The following is a 15289-nucleotide window of genomic DNA, read 5'->3' as shown; positions in this document are numbered from 1 at the left end:
TTTTTGCATCAGCAAATTTTATTATTTATCTTCTGGAAAGCTAAAACATGCCAACTTCAACTTTGGTTTTGGTCAAAAACAAAACTACACAAAAACAAATACAAAAAGCTCGCATGACTGTTATAGTGTCTCTTCATCCTATCTTCTGCGACAACTTTACAGCAAGATATTCATTATGACATCTACAGCATGTCTTGTCCTTGCACATTCTTTGCTTGCTATTGTACCGAAACATCCCTATGTAACAGACCTCGTGGCATCAGACTTTTCACCATGTTTGTGTGCAACTGATATCTCAAAAGGTGGACAGACAATTCCCACCAGATATAGAACACATCCATACACACCAAATCTTTTTTCACCACGCGTGTTGCATAGGAGTGTGGTGAAATATAGCAACTCGGGGCAACTCAAGTGTATCAAATATAAGACTTGAAAATTCATACACTGTTCATTAGAAATTCAAGCCAAACTGTATCCTTACAAACAGCATTAGAAAGTAAAAAGCGGATCTATTAATCGTGATTAATGTGCAGTGTACTCAGCCGCTCGCCTAAGTGAAAGTCGCCCTGTTCGAGTCCGGGAAAGTTGGACTCTTCGACCATCAAAAAAATCCCTGTGTTGTTTTCCGATTTCGCGACCCAAAAAAATGCCGGCGTCTTTCATAGACCCAAAAAAATCCCTTTTGGCCAAAATGTCAGACCCAAAAAAATCCTTCGGACCCCCCCGTCATTAAAATATGTGAGTGGGGCCCCTGAGCGTTCAGCTGTAACAATCGTATTCGAAGTCGAAGTCGAAGTCGAAGTCGAAGTCGAAGTCGGTACGCATCAGTGCAGCACCAAAGTGAAATCAAGTTAAAATGTTTATGTAAGATTCTTTACGCGTATTACGAGACTATGGATGCTCTCGAATAATGATAAATATAACGAGAATACGTTAGTTCTGTGGAAGAGCCCGGACATCTTGAAAACATATTCCGTTTATGTATTCGTTTACTGGAGACCACGGGAACAGTAGATTACTATGGCTTCAAACATGCCTAGAATTCTTGATGGTGCTACAATATAATTTATGCGTTTTAAAAGCTTAGGGTTTCATGATTGCCAGCCGTGCGTGTAGTTAAACCAATGCATGCCGCGCACTCTGATTTTAGCCCTGACCTAGAACTCGTAACACTCACAGAATCACGCCATATCACGTGTCTTCTGGGGGGCAAGAGTCCAAGTGCGGATATTTTTTCATCAGAGCTTAATCTCTGGTAGCCTCCCCGCAGACGTCCTTTGGGGTTCGTTTGTCACGCATTCATTTCTCCCCCACGGTCCGTGAGGGAGAAATGAATGCGTGACAAACGAACCCCAAAGGACTTCTGCGGGGAGGCTAGATCTCTGGTTGTTACGCCATACTGACGAGCCCCAAAGAGGGCGAAACAGCTGTCTATGGCTACAATCCCGCTCTGTTTTGAGTTCTTTCGGTATCGTGTTGATGTCTTGCAGAGTTAATTTTCACGTAGTACGATCAGCATTGCAGTATTCTGCTTGCAGAATTTAATATGTCTCCTAGAGAGTTAAATCACAACAAGCCAAAGTGGCATTCATCACACTATTGCAACTTATCTCTAAAATTTATTGACACTATAAATGTTGAGGAAAAAAGATTGTGTTGTTCTTGGTTAATTTGATGCATTCGATTTTCACTAAATCTCTCTAGATGTGACGTCATCAACTATAACAGGAGCTAATTTACATATTCCATTGTGCAGTGACTGTGCGGTGTGGTGACATTGAACTAGTCACGCTATATTTTGGCGAGCCCTTAGGAACAGTAAAAATACAAAAGAAGAATAAAAATATCACATTATATTACAAACTAAACCGTCCAGAAATAGAGGATATTACATGGCCGCGCGGAGATACGAAATTTCTCTTCGAGTGTTGAAAAATATTTCACGAGTGAGCGCAGTGAACGAGTGAAATATTTTTTCAACACGAGAAGAGAAATTTCGTATCTCCAAGCGGCCATGTAATGTTCTATTTATTATATAAACACCAATGAAATACAAAACCATTTCACTTTAATAGTTTTTTGGTGTGAAAGGCGCGATGTACATTATGAAGCCATAGCAACGGTGATATTTTCAAATGTGAAGATAACATGTTATTTTCACATTTTTGCTCTCGCTCCAACTTTCGCGCAATAACTCGCTTGGAAACGCTTTCTACGCAGGCTAATAGTTATACTACGGGAAAACCTTTGCTCATTCCATGCATGGTGAAATTAACTTGTGTACTGTTTTTTGTACTGAGGTCGGAGAGAGCAAGAAGCCAAAATCTTTTTTTTTTTTCTTGACTCTTGGTGCTTCACCCCTCGGACGCAATCACCTATTGTAATTCTTTTCTAGAAATTATTCAATTACAGCGGATTACACTAATAAATGTGTCTCTAGCACCGTAAAATTTTGGCGTGAGCGACTTGTGGTAGATTGCTCGCAGTACCAGTTGCGGGCACAGGGCTCCGGCAAGCCTCCGTACATTTGAAGCCAAGATGGCCACTCGAACGTACGGCTAAGTGCTTCGTCTCGACGATCTTAGGAAAGGATTTAATGTATCGGTCAAATCGAAGCTTCAACATGCCCCCCCCCCGGGCATTTGACTTTTTTGAAAATTATTGTTCAAATTCCCCCCTACCCGGGCCAAAATGCCGTTCAAATGCCCCACACTAGGGTCCATTCAGGTGATCAAATGCCCCCACCCCGGGGACATTTCACAGGCACAAAAATGACAGAAGGAAGGCTGAAACACCTTCAGTGGTCGAACAAAATATTTATAAATATAACAAAAACTGAGAAACACTGTTAGCGTATTTACTACGAACAAAAGTCTCGTGCAAAGCGGCGGAAATCGCTGCCACAAGGTCACTGAATGTTCAGCTTTTTTTCGTCATGCAACATACAAAGCGTTCTATAAAAAAGATCCCACCTATTGAGATTACTACATCATGACCATTTCACTGACATGCATCATCGTTCACCTTATTAATTAACATACTTGCAGTAGGTCAAAGTAGTTGACCTGAGCTTTTTATCTTATTTTATTTTATGTTGTTGTATTGAATCGCTGATATAGGTATTGTCTTTCATTGTAAACACAACAATAAAATACATTCATACATTCAAAGCCTGAATCCAATATTAAAAATTTTAAAATTTAAATACTTCAAATACGACACAAAGCTTGTTTAAGCCCTTTCCTCGCAACCAATTGGCCACAAAGGCACAATCTTTTCCACGAAAATCCTCTAACACCGCGTCCTCCATGATAGTTCGCCACGCCAAAGATTTTACATGAAATCGAAGGTGCAGTTCAAATTCCCCACCCCTAAAGCATTGGGATCAAATTCCCCACCCCCTGGAAGACTCTGATAATCAAATTCCCTCCTCCCCGGGACGGAAAAGGTGTCAAATGCCCGGGGTATGCCCGGGGGGGGGGCATGTTGAAGCTTCGATTTGACCGATACATAAGACTGAGAAAAGTCTAGACTCGTGGAGTTGGGGGAGAAGGCTGAGATCAGGGGCACCCAACGAGTATATTGTTCAAAACCACCTAAACAAAGCATTCTTAAACGTATTTAAGTATTTAACAGGTATATAGGCATATTTTTAACCCCTAAAAATTTTTCATCTGTTCGGATTTCCTAGCTGAAAGTCTAGTGATCCGAAAATTATAGGGATCAAAACTTACCTTTTCGAAAATTTCAGCCAGAAAAAAGGCTCCCGAAAATTCTAGGTGACCTTTTTAGGTTAAAAATCCGTTAAAAATGGGCAATTATACCATTTTTTAGTTGTTCGAAAGTCCAAGAAGAGGCAGGCAAGCAAGAAATTTTACAACAAGTGTTCCAAAACTTCTAAATCTCAAATCGTCCTCCGAACAGATATTTTTCCGAAAATTGACGCTGGGTGCCCCTGTGAGATTCAGGCAATTCAGTTTAACGGGAACAAATCTCCGTTATCAAAAATATCCGGATACGTATGGACGAGGTCTGATACCGCAAATCATGTTTCTAACGGGGAACAAGGTAAGGAACGTGTAACGACCACAGGAAACGGTAAAATTAAAAATGGGAACAAAACAGAGGATTGACAAAGCTCGCCTGGTCTGCTCATAACGTGTTAGGATTACTTCATTGTTTTAAGAAGGTTGTCCCACACACTGGACTGGTTGTACCGTCCCCAATCACTGTTCAAATTCGGACCCTTGAGCCTGATGTAGATGGCTTCCTTTACTCCTCGTTCAAACTACTTAGGTTCTACAGTCAGAGGCCTCACATGTGTCACATTGTATGCGATACACTGGAACCACTATCATCTCTTTCTAGATCTTATCCTTGGGACGTACTAATAATTGCCTAAAGGTGTTACTAGGCTTGAAGAATAGGGGGACTCCATACTGGTTGAATACTCGGCTCAAGTTCATCGACACGCTCTTGACATAGGGTATCATCACTGGAAACGTCTTGGTCTTCCCTTTCACCCTCTCATCCCTTCCTTTCTTTTCCTCCTGTTTAGGCTCTGGTGTTGCTGAGGCCTCCAAACCAGGGCTTTCAACCCGCCTTGTCAGTGGTTCCTCAATTATCCAGTCTGGGTAATTGTTCATCTTGAGTGCTTGCCCTATGTGGTTCCTCTCTTTTCTAAGATCTTCTGGGTCACTAACTATTCTCTCTACTCGGTTCTAACATCATCCCTCTTATGAAGTAGTGGGTGGTTGCTATTAAAGTTCAAGTACTGATCTGTGTGGGTTTCTTTGCGGAAGACTCTGGTGTTGATCGAGCCATCTTTTTGTAAGACAGTCACCATCAGCCAGAAAAGCCGATGTTTTTTTCTTTCTTCTCTACCTCATCCTTCTCCACTCTGGCCTCTATTTCCCCGTCAGTGGTCCAATTAATATGTTCATCAATGCTGTTGATGTAATGTGTGAAGCACCTGTGAATTTTCCCTCTTAAGAATGGTGTGCGTATCGTCCACATACCTCTTCCACCAGTTCGGTGGATGTTCAGCAGTGGCTAGAGCTTTCCAGTGTTCGAACGACTCCACAGACATGTTGCAGACGATGGGGGACGCAGGGGAGGACATAGAAGCACCATGAACCTGAAGGTATCACTCACCATCAAACTGAAAAAGTACATTTCAAGCACAACTCTAACAGTCTGATGACGTCTTCTGGGGCTTGGATGTTCTCATAGCGAGCTTGGTATCATCCATGCGGCTGTGACAGCAAATAATCTCATACCTTTGAGCAGGCTCTACTTTGATCTTCGTCGCCTCTTCCGCAAAACCCTTGCGATTCTTTACATGGTGTTGGGTTGTGCCCACCATTGGGGAGAAAACTGAGGCCAAGTAGCGAGCGCACTCATATGAAATGGTGCCTATGGAGCTCATTGTGGGTCGTAATGGCATGTGTTTTTTATGTATCTTGGGGAGACCATGGAAGCGAAGAGGTTAGTCAACTGTACGTTAGAGTTTCCTGCTGTTATCACGTTTCTGTCTTTTAGGACTTCCAGAGCCATTGCAAACTTTTTCTTGTCCTGGGTGGTTGGGTCAGATTTCACTTTCTGATAAGTTTTCTCATCCTTATAGGGGTTCTCACCATTTGTCCATGTACTCCTCTATGTTCATAACCACTGTAACACTTCCTTTGTTAGCCCGCAGGATACTAATCTTCTCATCCTTCCTTAACTTCCTATGTCTTTATATTCCTTCTTGCCTACATTCCGCTCCTTCACTTCCTTATTTCTGCTCAAGATTTTAGCCACTCTTGATCTTAATTCACTTCCGTTACTATTGTCCCGTTACTGATTCACTGGCAGTAACAATGTCTATGACTGGTACTTTCGCCGGATGTTGCTGTAAAGTTGAGGCCTTCTTGTCTGAGAACTAATGATTCTCGGTCTGATGTGATTCCGTCTAAACAGTCCTCTACAAACCTTAAGATACATTACGAGGATGTGGTATTAATGGCAATAGTAGATATATCCCTTTTTTTCTGTTCTTTCTCTGTTAATCTGACAAAACTTGTTTATTTGCTTCGTTTTCGTTTCCTGGGGTTCTCGCGCCCGAGGGCGTTCCCGTGTTCCCTAAAGCTGTCAGCAGTGTTTTCATGTTCTTCTCTAAACAGTTTAATACGGATAGCCAATGCACGCTGATAGGATTGAAGAGCTGAGGTGTAGTAATGCATGCTAGCTTGAGTTACACCGAGTGTCATGAAGCTGTCAGCAGTGCTTTCATGTTCGTCTCCAAACAGTTTAATGCGTATTGCTAAAGCTCGCTGTTTAGACTGAAGAGCTGCTTTGTAGTCTTTCATTTCGTGTTGTATTACTCCGAGGTCTCTGTAGCTGTCAGCAGTGCTTTCATGTTCTTCTCCAAAAAGTTCAATGCGTATAGCCAAGGCGCTCTGAAGAGATTGAAGTGCTGAGTTGTAGTCATGCATGATGGCTTGTGTTACACCAAGTGTCCGGTAGCTGTCAGCAGTGCTTTCATGTTCTTCTCCAAACAGTTTAATACGGATAGCCAATGCACGCCGCTGAGATTGAAGAGCTGATGTGTAATCATGCATGATGGCCTGTATTACACCGAGTTCCCTATAACTTTGAGCAGTACTTTCATGTTCTTCTACAAAAAGTTCAATGCGTATAGCCAAGGCGCTCTGAAGAGACTGAAGAGCTGAGGTGTAGTCATGCATGCTAGCTTGCGTTACACCGAGTGTCCTGTAGCTGTCAGCAGTGCTTTCATGTTCTTCTCCAAACAGTTTAATACGGATAGCCAATGCACGCCGTCGAGATTGAAGAGCTGATGTGTAATCATGCATGATGGCCTGTATTACACCAAGTTCCCTATAACCTTGAGCAGTACTTTCATGTTCTTCTCCAAAAAGTTCAATGCGTATAGCCAAGGCGCTCTGAAGAGACTGAAGAGCTGAGGTGTAGTCATGCATGTTAGCTTGCGTTACACCGAGTGTCCTGTAGCTGTCAGCAGTGCTTTCATGTTCTTCTCCAAACACTTTAATACGGATAGCCAATGCACGCTGATGAGATTGAAGAGCAGAGGTGTAGTCATGCATGTTAGCTTGTGTTACACCGAGTTGTCTGTAGCTGTCAGCAGTGCTTTCATGTTCTTCTCCAAACAGTTTAATGCGTATTGCTAATGCACGGTGTTCAGACTGAAGAGCTGCTTTGTAGTCTTTCATTTCGTGTTGTGTTACTCCGAGGCTGAAGTAGCTGTCAGCAGTGCTTTCATGTTCTTCTCCAAACACTTTAATACGGATAGCCAATGCACGCTGATGAGATTGAAGAGCAGAGGTGTAGTCATGCATGTTAGCTTGTGTTACACCGAGTTGTCTGTAGCTGTCAGCAGTGCTTTCCTGTTCTTCTCCAAACACTTTAATACGGATAGCCAATGCACGCTGATGAGATTGAAGAGCAGAGGTGTAGTCATGCATGTTAGCTTGTGTTACACCGAGTTGTCTGTAGCTGTCAGCAGTGCTTTCCTGTTCTTCTCCAAACACTTTAATACGGATAGCCAATGCACGCTGATGAGATTGAAGAGCAGAGGGGTAGTCATGCATGTTAGCTTGTGTTACACCGAGTTGTCTGTAGCTGTCAGCAGTGCTTTCATGTTATTCTCCAAACACTTTAATACGGATAGCCAATGCACGCTGATGAGATTGAAGAGCAGAGGTGTAGTCAAGCATGTTAGCTTGTGTTACACCGAGTTCCCTGTAGCAGTCAGCTGTGCTTTCATGTTCTTCTCCAAACACTTTAATACGGATAGCCAATGCACGCTGATGAGATTGAAGAGCAGAGGTGTAGTCATGCATGTTAGCTTGTGTTACACCGAGTTGTCTGTAGCTGTCAGCAGTGCTTTCATGTTCTTCTCCAAACAGTTTAATGCGTATTGCTAATGCACGCTGTTCAGACTGAAGAGCTGCCTTGTAGTCTTTCATTTCGTGTTGTGTTACTCCGAGGTTTCTGTAGATGTCAGCAGTGCTTTCATGTTCTTCTCCAAACAGTTTAATGCGTATTGCTAATGCACGCTGTTCAGACTGAAGAGCTGCTTTGTAGTCTTTCATTTCGTGTTGTGTTACTCCGAGGTTTCTGTAGCTGTCAGCAGTGCTTTCATGTTCTTCTCCAAACAGTTTAATACGGATAGCCAATGCACGCCGCCGAGATTGAAGAGCTGATGTGTTATTATGCATGATCGCCTGTATTACACCGAGTTCCCTATAACTTTGAGCAGTACTTTCATGTTCTTCTCCAAAAAGTTCAATGCGTATTGCCAAGGCGCTCTGAAGAGACTGAAGAGCTGAGGTGTAGTCATGCATGCTAGCTTGCGTTACACCGAGTGTCGTGTAGCTGTCAGCAGTGCTTTCATGTTCTTCTCCAAACAGTTTAATGCGTATTGCTAATGCACGCTGTTTAGACTGAAGAGCTCCTGTGTAGTCTTTCATTTCGTGTTGTGTTACTCCGAGGCTGAAGTAGCTGTCAGCAGTGCTTTCATGTTCTTCTCCAAACACTTTAATACGGATAGCCAATGCACGCTGATGAGATTGAAGAGCAGAGGTGTAGTCATGCATGTTAGCTTGTGTTACACCGAGTTCCCTGTAGCAGTCAGCTGTGCTTTCATGTTCTTCTCCAAACACTTTAATACGGATAGCCAATGCACGCTGATGAGATTGAAGAGCAGAGGTGTATTCATGCATGTTAGCTTGTGTTACACCGAGTTGTCTGTAGCTGTCAGCAGTGCTTTCATGTTCTTCCCCAAACAGTTTAATGCGTATTGCTAATTCACGGTGTTCAGACTGAACAGCTGCTTTGTAGTCTTTCATTTCGTGTTGTGTTACTCCGAGGCTGAAGTAGCTGTCAGCAGTGCTTTCATGTTCTTCTCCAAACACTTTAATACGGATAGCCAATGCACGCTGATGAGATTGAAGAGCAGAGGTGTAGTCATGCATGTTAGCTTGTGTTACACCGAGTTGTCTGTAGCTGTCAGCAGTGCTTTCATGTTCTTCTCCAAACAGTTTAATACTGATAGCCAATGCACGCTGATGAGATTGAAGAGCAGAGGTGTAGTCATGCATGTTAGCTTGTGTTACACCGAGTTGTCTGTAGCTGTCAGCAGTGCTTTCATGTTCTTCTCCAAACACTTTAATAAGGATAGCCAATGCACGCTGATGAGATTGAAGAGCAGAGGTGTAGTCAAGCATGTTAGCTTGTGTTACACCGAGTTCCCTGTAGCAGTCAGCTGTGCTTTCATGTTCTTCTCCAAACACTTTAATACGGATAGCCAATGCACGCTGATGAGATTGAAGAGCAGAGGTGTAGTCATGCATGTTAGCTTGTGTTACACCGAGTTGTCTGTAGCTGTCAGCAGTGCTTTCATGTTCTTCTCCAAACACTTTAATACGGATAGCCAATGCACGCTGATGAGATTGAAGAGCAGAGGTGTAGTCATGCATGTTAGCTTGTGTTACACCGAGTTGTCTGTAGCTGTCAGCGGTGCTTTCATGTTCTTCTCCAAACAGTTTAATGCGTATTGCTAATGCACGGTGTTCAGACTGAAGAGCTGCTTTGTAGTCTTTCATTTCGTGTTGTGTTACTCCGAGGCTGAAGTAGCTGTCAGCAGTGCTTTTATGTTCTTCTCCAAACAGTTTAATGCGTATTGCTAATGCACGCTGTTCAGACTGAAGAGCTGCTTTGTAGTCTTTCATTTCGTGTTGTGTTACTCCGAGGTTTCTGTAGCTGTCAGCAGTGCTTTCATGTTCTTCTCCAAATAGTTTAATGCGTATTGCTAATGCACGCTGTTCAGACTGAAGAGCTGCTTTGTAGTCTTTCATTTCGTGTTGTGTTACACCGAGTTCCCTGTAGCTGTCAGCAGTGCTTTCATGTTCTTCTCCAAACAGTTTAATGCATATTGCTAATGCACGCTGTTTAGACTGAACAGCTGTTTTGTAGTCTTTCAGCGCGTGTTGTGTTACTCCGAGGTTTCTTTAGATGTCAGCAGTGCTCTCATGTTCTTCTCCGAACAGTTTAATGCATATTGCTAATGCACGCTGTTTAGACTGAACAGCTGCTTTGTAGTCTTTCATTTCGTGTTGTGTTACTCCGAGGTTCAAGTAGCTGTTAGCAGTACATTTACGTTCGTCTCCAAACAGTTTAATGCGTATTGCTAATGCACGCTGTTGAGACTGAACAGCCGCTTTGTAGTCTTTCATTTCGTGTTGTGTTACTCCGAGGCTGAAGTAGCTGTCAGCAGTGCTTTCATGTTCTTCTCCAAACAGTTTAATGCTTATTGCTAATGTACGCTGTTTAGACTGAAAAGCTGCTTTGTAGTCTTTCATTGCGTGTTGTGTTACTCCGAGGTCCCTGTAGATGTCAGCAGTACGTTCATGTTCGTCTCCAAACAGTTTAATGACGGCTTCTTGATAGTATTTGCTTCTGTCCGCGATCAGCTTTTGAGTCGGGTCTTTACCACTTAATTGCCACGATAAAAGTGTCACAAGGCTGTGAAAAGTGAGCAATCCGAGAGTAATTTGAACCTGTCTTTCGATATTCTCTGTGATTTGGAGAAGCGAATTACTTAAACATTGCTTGGTGTTAGCATCAGCAAAACGTTTTGCTGCTACGCTTAACAGAAAAATAATTTCACATTTCAGAGGCTGACTTCGCAAGATGTCCGAGTTTTGTTGAAGTTTCACTTCATTGATAGTTTCCTTTCTTTAGCTTTTCATTGACGGGATAATAAGTAGTTGCCAATCCCTCAATGCGCTACATTGGTGAATTGCTTTGTCATAGAAGGTCCTTGCACTAGGGAAGTCGCTAAGGGACTGAAAATAAACAGCAAGTATCTGAAAAATAATCATCTCCAGAATGCGTTTTTCTGCGCTGTTACAATTTTCAAGTGACAATAGCGCCTCTTTTAAGAACTGCACTCCATTATTCGCTTCTTCTGTAATAAAGTGATAGATTCCCATATAGCACAAGTATTTTCCTTTTTCCAGGTTGGGAACAAGGAAAGCTGCAGCTTGAAGCTCGTTCACTTTTGAGAGAAGATGTATCGTCTTTCCTTTTCGTCCTAGGTTCAACTCACCGAAAGCTCTTGAGGAAAGTAGTTGTCTGTAGTATGTATCTTTCTTTTGCAGATTGGCTGCCTTTATGGCTGAGTCGTATATGTGAAAAAAGTTTTTTGCTTCACTGATATTCCAAAAAAGCGAGTCTAGGAAAATCTCTCCTTTCACCAGTACATCATACACGCTGTCAGCTCTCTCGGAATCCGAACAACTCTTTACTATACTTTCAATGATGTTCTCCTTATTTTCATAGAATTCAATATATGCTGTCATTGAGTTCTCGGTAAGAAATTGTTCATTGAGCTTCTCAAAAAGGCAAATGTAGAACGCATTGAAACGACTCTCTGAGTTCAGCAACGTATCTCTCATCTCTCTTTCTCCCTTTTCTCTTGCAAATGATTGCAAGAGCCTGTGCATTGTAAACGATCCCGGTTTAGAGCTTGAATCAATGAGAGACTTTCTTCGAAGGCTTCCTAATATCTTCCTGGCTTCCATAGACTCTAGATCTGTGTCACTTAAAACGGCTGCAGCTACTTCCGTACTGAAACTCTCAGGAAGAATGCTTAAGGATATAAGTGCATCTTTTTCTTGCATGGTGAGTTTCTTGAAAGAAGAATCAAACAAGAACTGTATTCGGTGACGAGTTGGGTAATCTGGATTGTTTAACATTTCGATGATACGGTTTTCTGTCGAGGACTTTATGAGGTCATCTATAATCTGGCGTGGTTGAGCACTATCTTCAGATATCAAAGAACACATTAACTTCATGGCTAAAGGAACCTGTCCACAGATTTGTGCGATTTGTGTACAGTCTGCAGTACTTGCATTTGGAAGCAACTCAGAAACTAGGGTATTAGCTAAGACTTTATCTAATGGTCTTATTCTTAAACCCTTATGACCTTGAAAATGAAGGTCCATATACTCAAGAGACTCTCTTGTGGCCACGACGAAAGTCACCATTTGATTGCGCCTTAGAATCTCTTCGAGAAGTTGCATAACCTCTTCCTTTGCGTTCGGCGAACCACTTTCTAACCAATCATCGAAGTTATCAAGGATAAACACAGAAGGATTTGACACACTGCTGAAAATTTGCCAGACTTCTTCATCGATGGATAGACACTGACCAGAAGGTTGATTTATTGTGGTAAGTTGCCTCAAAAGGCTAAGAAATTTTGAAGCCAAATCTGCTTTAGAACGGACTCCTCTTAGAGAGACCCAATACACAGGCATTCCCTGAGACCGGAGGGCATGTCCAACCGCAATCGCAACAGACGTTTTTCCGAATCCAGGTGTACCCCAAATTGACACCAGTCGGATAGACTCGGAAGACACGTGTCCGATGATCTCTTCACATTCGCTCTGGCGCCCAGTAAAATTAGGAACCACTGAGGGAAGGGAAGCTCCAAAGGGCGAGGACCTCACACCTATAAAAAACGAAAGTAAACTGACTAATCAGAAGATAAGTTCAAATATCTAAAGAAATAAAAAAAATCGACTTGGATTAAAGATCGATCAAGAATCTATCACTTGCTGTCATGGACCGTTAGAAATGTCTTTTTTGGAAGAAAGAAAAACAAAATCCATAAGCTATTTGATGAAGATTTAAACATGGGTGCGTAGCTGGCTGGAATTAGCTATAGGCTGCCAGCATCCTTCGCAGCCATTTCTGATCCAAAAACCGTCTGCAAAAGAGGCTATTCCCTTCTTGGCAGTTTACTTTCCCAGTCCTGCCAAGCCTCGACTCTACTGGCTCACGGTCTTGATTAGCGCCCGTAAGTACTCTTTTGTCTTAAGTACTCAAAAGCGTGGCAAACGAAGCACTCGAATCACGAAAAGTAGCACTTAAGCATGTTTATATCACCAGCTACGCAGGTTTGGAGCCACTTTGCCTCACAAAGTTTGCATGAGCAACTTCTCTTTAGAAAGTACATAACGTTCTGCATATAAATGACAAGTGTGCCTGATCAAGCTTTAATCCTTATTGATGATCAAAATATTTACTTTTACATAGCATACCGCTCAAACCATTTTAAGTACAATTATTGTGGCACTTAAACGCGGTAGGACTAGCTCAGTCGGTAAAGCTCTTGACTGCAGAGCGAGAGGTCGCAGGTTCGATCCCCAGGGCCGGACAGGTCTGACTCAGGGTCTTAAAATAACTGAGAAATGCTGTCTTTCCCCTCAAAAAGGTTAGACCTTTGCGTGGAAATAGGTAGACTAGACTGCGTAGCAGGCGCTTGTAATTAGTAATGTGGGCGCAAAAAAGAAGGTGCCCCTTTCTTTCTCTTGCCCATATTACTTACATGCGCCAGCTGGACAGGTTATAGCTATACGGTATTGCTTAACTTTTAACGCTGTCGTTTCAGTCCGTCATTTCATACCTTCGGTGTCTTCCTTCTTTGCCTCTTTTATAGAATGCAATAACGCTTTTATCGCACTGATATCTGAACTCACTTCCTCGAGAAAATTAATGTATGCTCGAGTCTCGTCTCTGAGTTTCATTTCCAAATTGCGAACTTCATTTGTGGGAAAGTCCGACTCCTTCAAGCCACCAACGGCGTCAATTGGGACTGTCGAGACACCAAGGGCTTTAAACGCATCTTTGGCGTAATTCACGTACTGATCAAAGGTCGCTTTGTCCATCTCAGAATTTGACAAATGGCAAAGTGAATTCCTAAGACGACGAAGCTGATCAATAGCAAGTGCAAAGGTCTCAGCATTGTTTCCACCCGGGCTGAGCACACATGCATGGAAACTACCATGAGGTAAGGCACGGGGTTTCACGTACAAATCACTGAGTGTAGTGATGGAGCCTGTGCTGGCTGGTAAAGCAAAAGACCTCGAAAATATTGTTGCCTGGAACAGATTGGAGCAATCCCATTCATTGTAAGACTGACCAATAGGAATTTTAGTCCTGCCGCCCTCTGTAGTGGCAAACAAATTCCTCACAGCAGTTGAGTCATCCCAGAGCTGGAAACCAGGGCGACCTCCATAGGTGTTGTCCCACATGGTTTTAAAGGTCTGCCGTAAGACTTTTGGAATTCATTTAATACTAACGAGGAGAACTTAAAGAAATTCAGTTGCTCGTCACTAAACGGCTGCAATGTCATCTCTGGCCGTCGGTATCGAAACCCGTCAATGGGTGAACTGAAATGTGGTAAAATAATATGGAAACCATTTTAGTGGACAAATTGTAGCAGGTATTTTCGCCTGAAATAAATGGCGGTGCATACAAGTGTCAAGAGGAGGAAAAAAATGTTATTATTAGTGAGCTCCATACTCGTAACTAAAACGTTTTCGATTACCAGACGGGATGAGCATGAAGATGGTTAAAACACCACACTAGAACCTCTTTTCCTTCAATAGATCCACAAAATTCTTACAATATATTAGGGAATAGGGGAAGGTGCAGTGGTCTGGAGAGAGCATTTCAATTCCCTGCGTCGACGCAATACGTGGGTTTTTTCTCCGGGTTCTCCGGTGTTTCGTTCTCCTCAAAAGCCAATATTTTCAAATTCCAATTTGACCAGGAAAGGTAGACGAAAAACCTGCACTTTTTGGATGTGCTACCGCTAAATCATTATTTATTTTATTAACTCTGTAGTATTCATCTTCTATTATATACGCAGCGTTCAGTTTATCGATTTAATTGTCCACTTTTTATAACATTCAACAATTTTTCGAAAGAACTGTCATAACATCAAGATTGGTGATATGAACAGAATGTGGCTCATGACTGATAAATTAATTCAAATAACCGCTTTTTGTATTGCCTGACCGGCGTTTTTTTTTTTCTGTACGGACCGACCTGGGTCAGAAGCTTTCTTCAAAATAAGGGCATATTTGTGCATTCATTTCGTAAAACACAGCAAAGGAGGTTCACTTAACAAATGTCAAGTTATAGACGTGAACCTGGCGAGGAAAGTCTCTACATTACGCAGCATATGTATCAACGGTGCACTTATGGCTTTCCACCGTGAAAAAAATGGACATTCTACAGTAAAAGTAATAATTGTATATGTTCTTTAACCGCCAAAAATTGTCATGAAAAGCTAGATTTTTTAGACGGGAACTGAGAAAACTTACCCAAATTCAGCAAACTCCGTTGACTTCGCCTCTCTGGTCAGGATACGATTATGAAGGCCGGTAAATTCTGACAGTGTATAAAATGATAC

The 15289-nt window shown here is 42.3% G+C and overlaps 1 pseudogene; it reads right to left on the bottom strand.

The window, feature by feature from the left end:
• Positions 1-6068: 6068 nt before the first annotated feature.
• On the bottom strand, positions 6069-14224 carry LOC140931877 (uncharacterized; annotated as a pseudogene).
• Between the last annotated feature and the right edge of the window lie 1065 nt (positions 14225-15289).

The sequence above is a fragment of the Porites lutea genome, chromosome 1 (genome assembly GCF_958299795.1).
Source record: "Porites lutea chromosome 1, jaPorLute2.1, whole genome shotgun sequence".
In the NCBI taxonomy this organism is placed as follows: domain Eukaryota; kingdom Metazoa; phylum Cnidaria; class Anthozoa; order Scleractinia; family Poritidae; genus Porites; species Porites lutea.
Note: the sequence above shows the minus strand (reverse complement) of the source record. Positions and strands in the feature narration are given on the sequence as shown.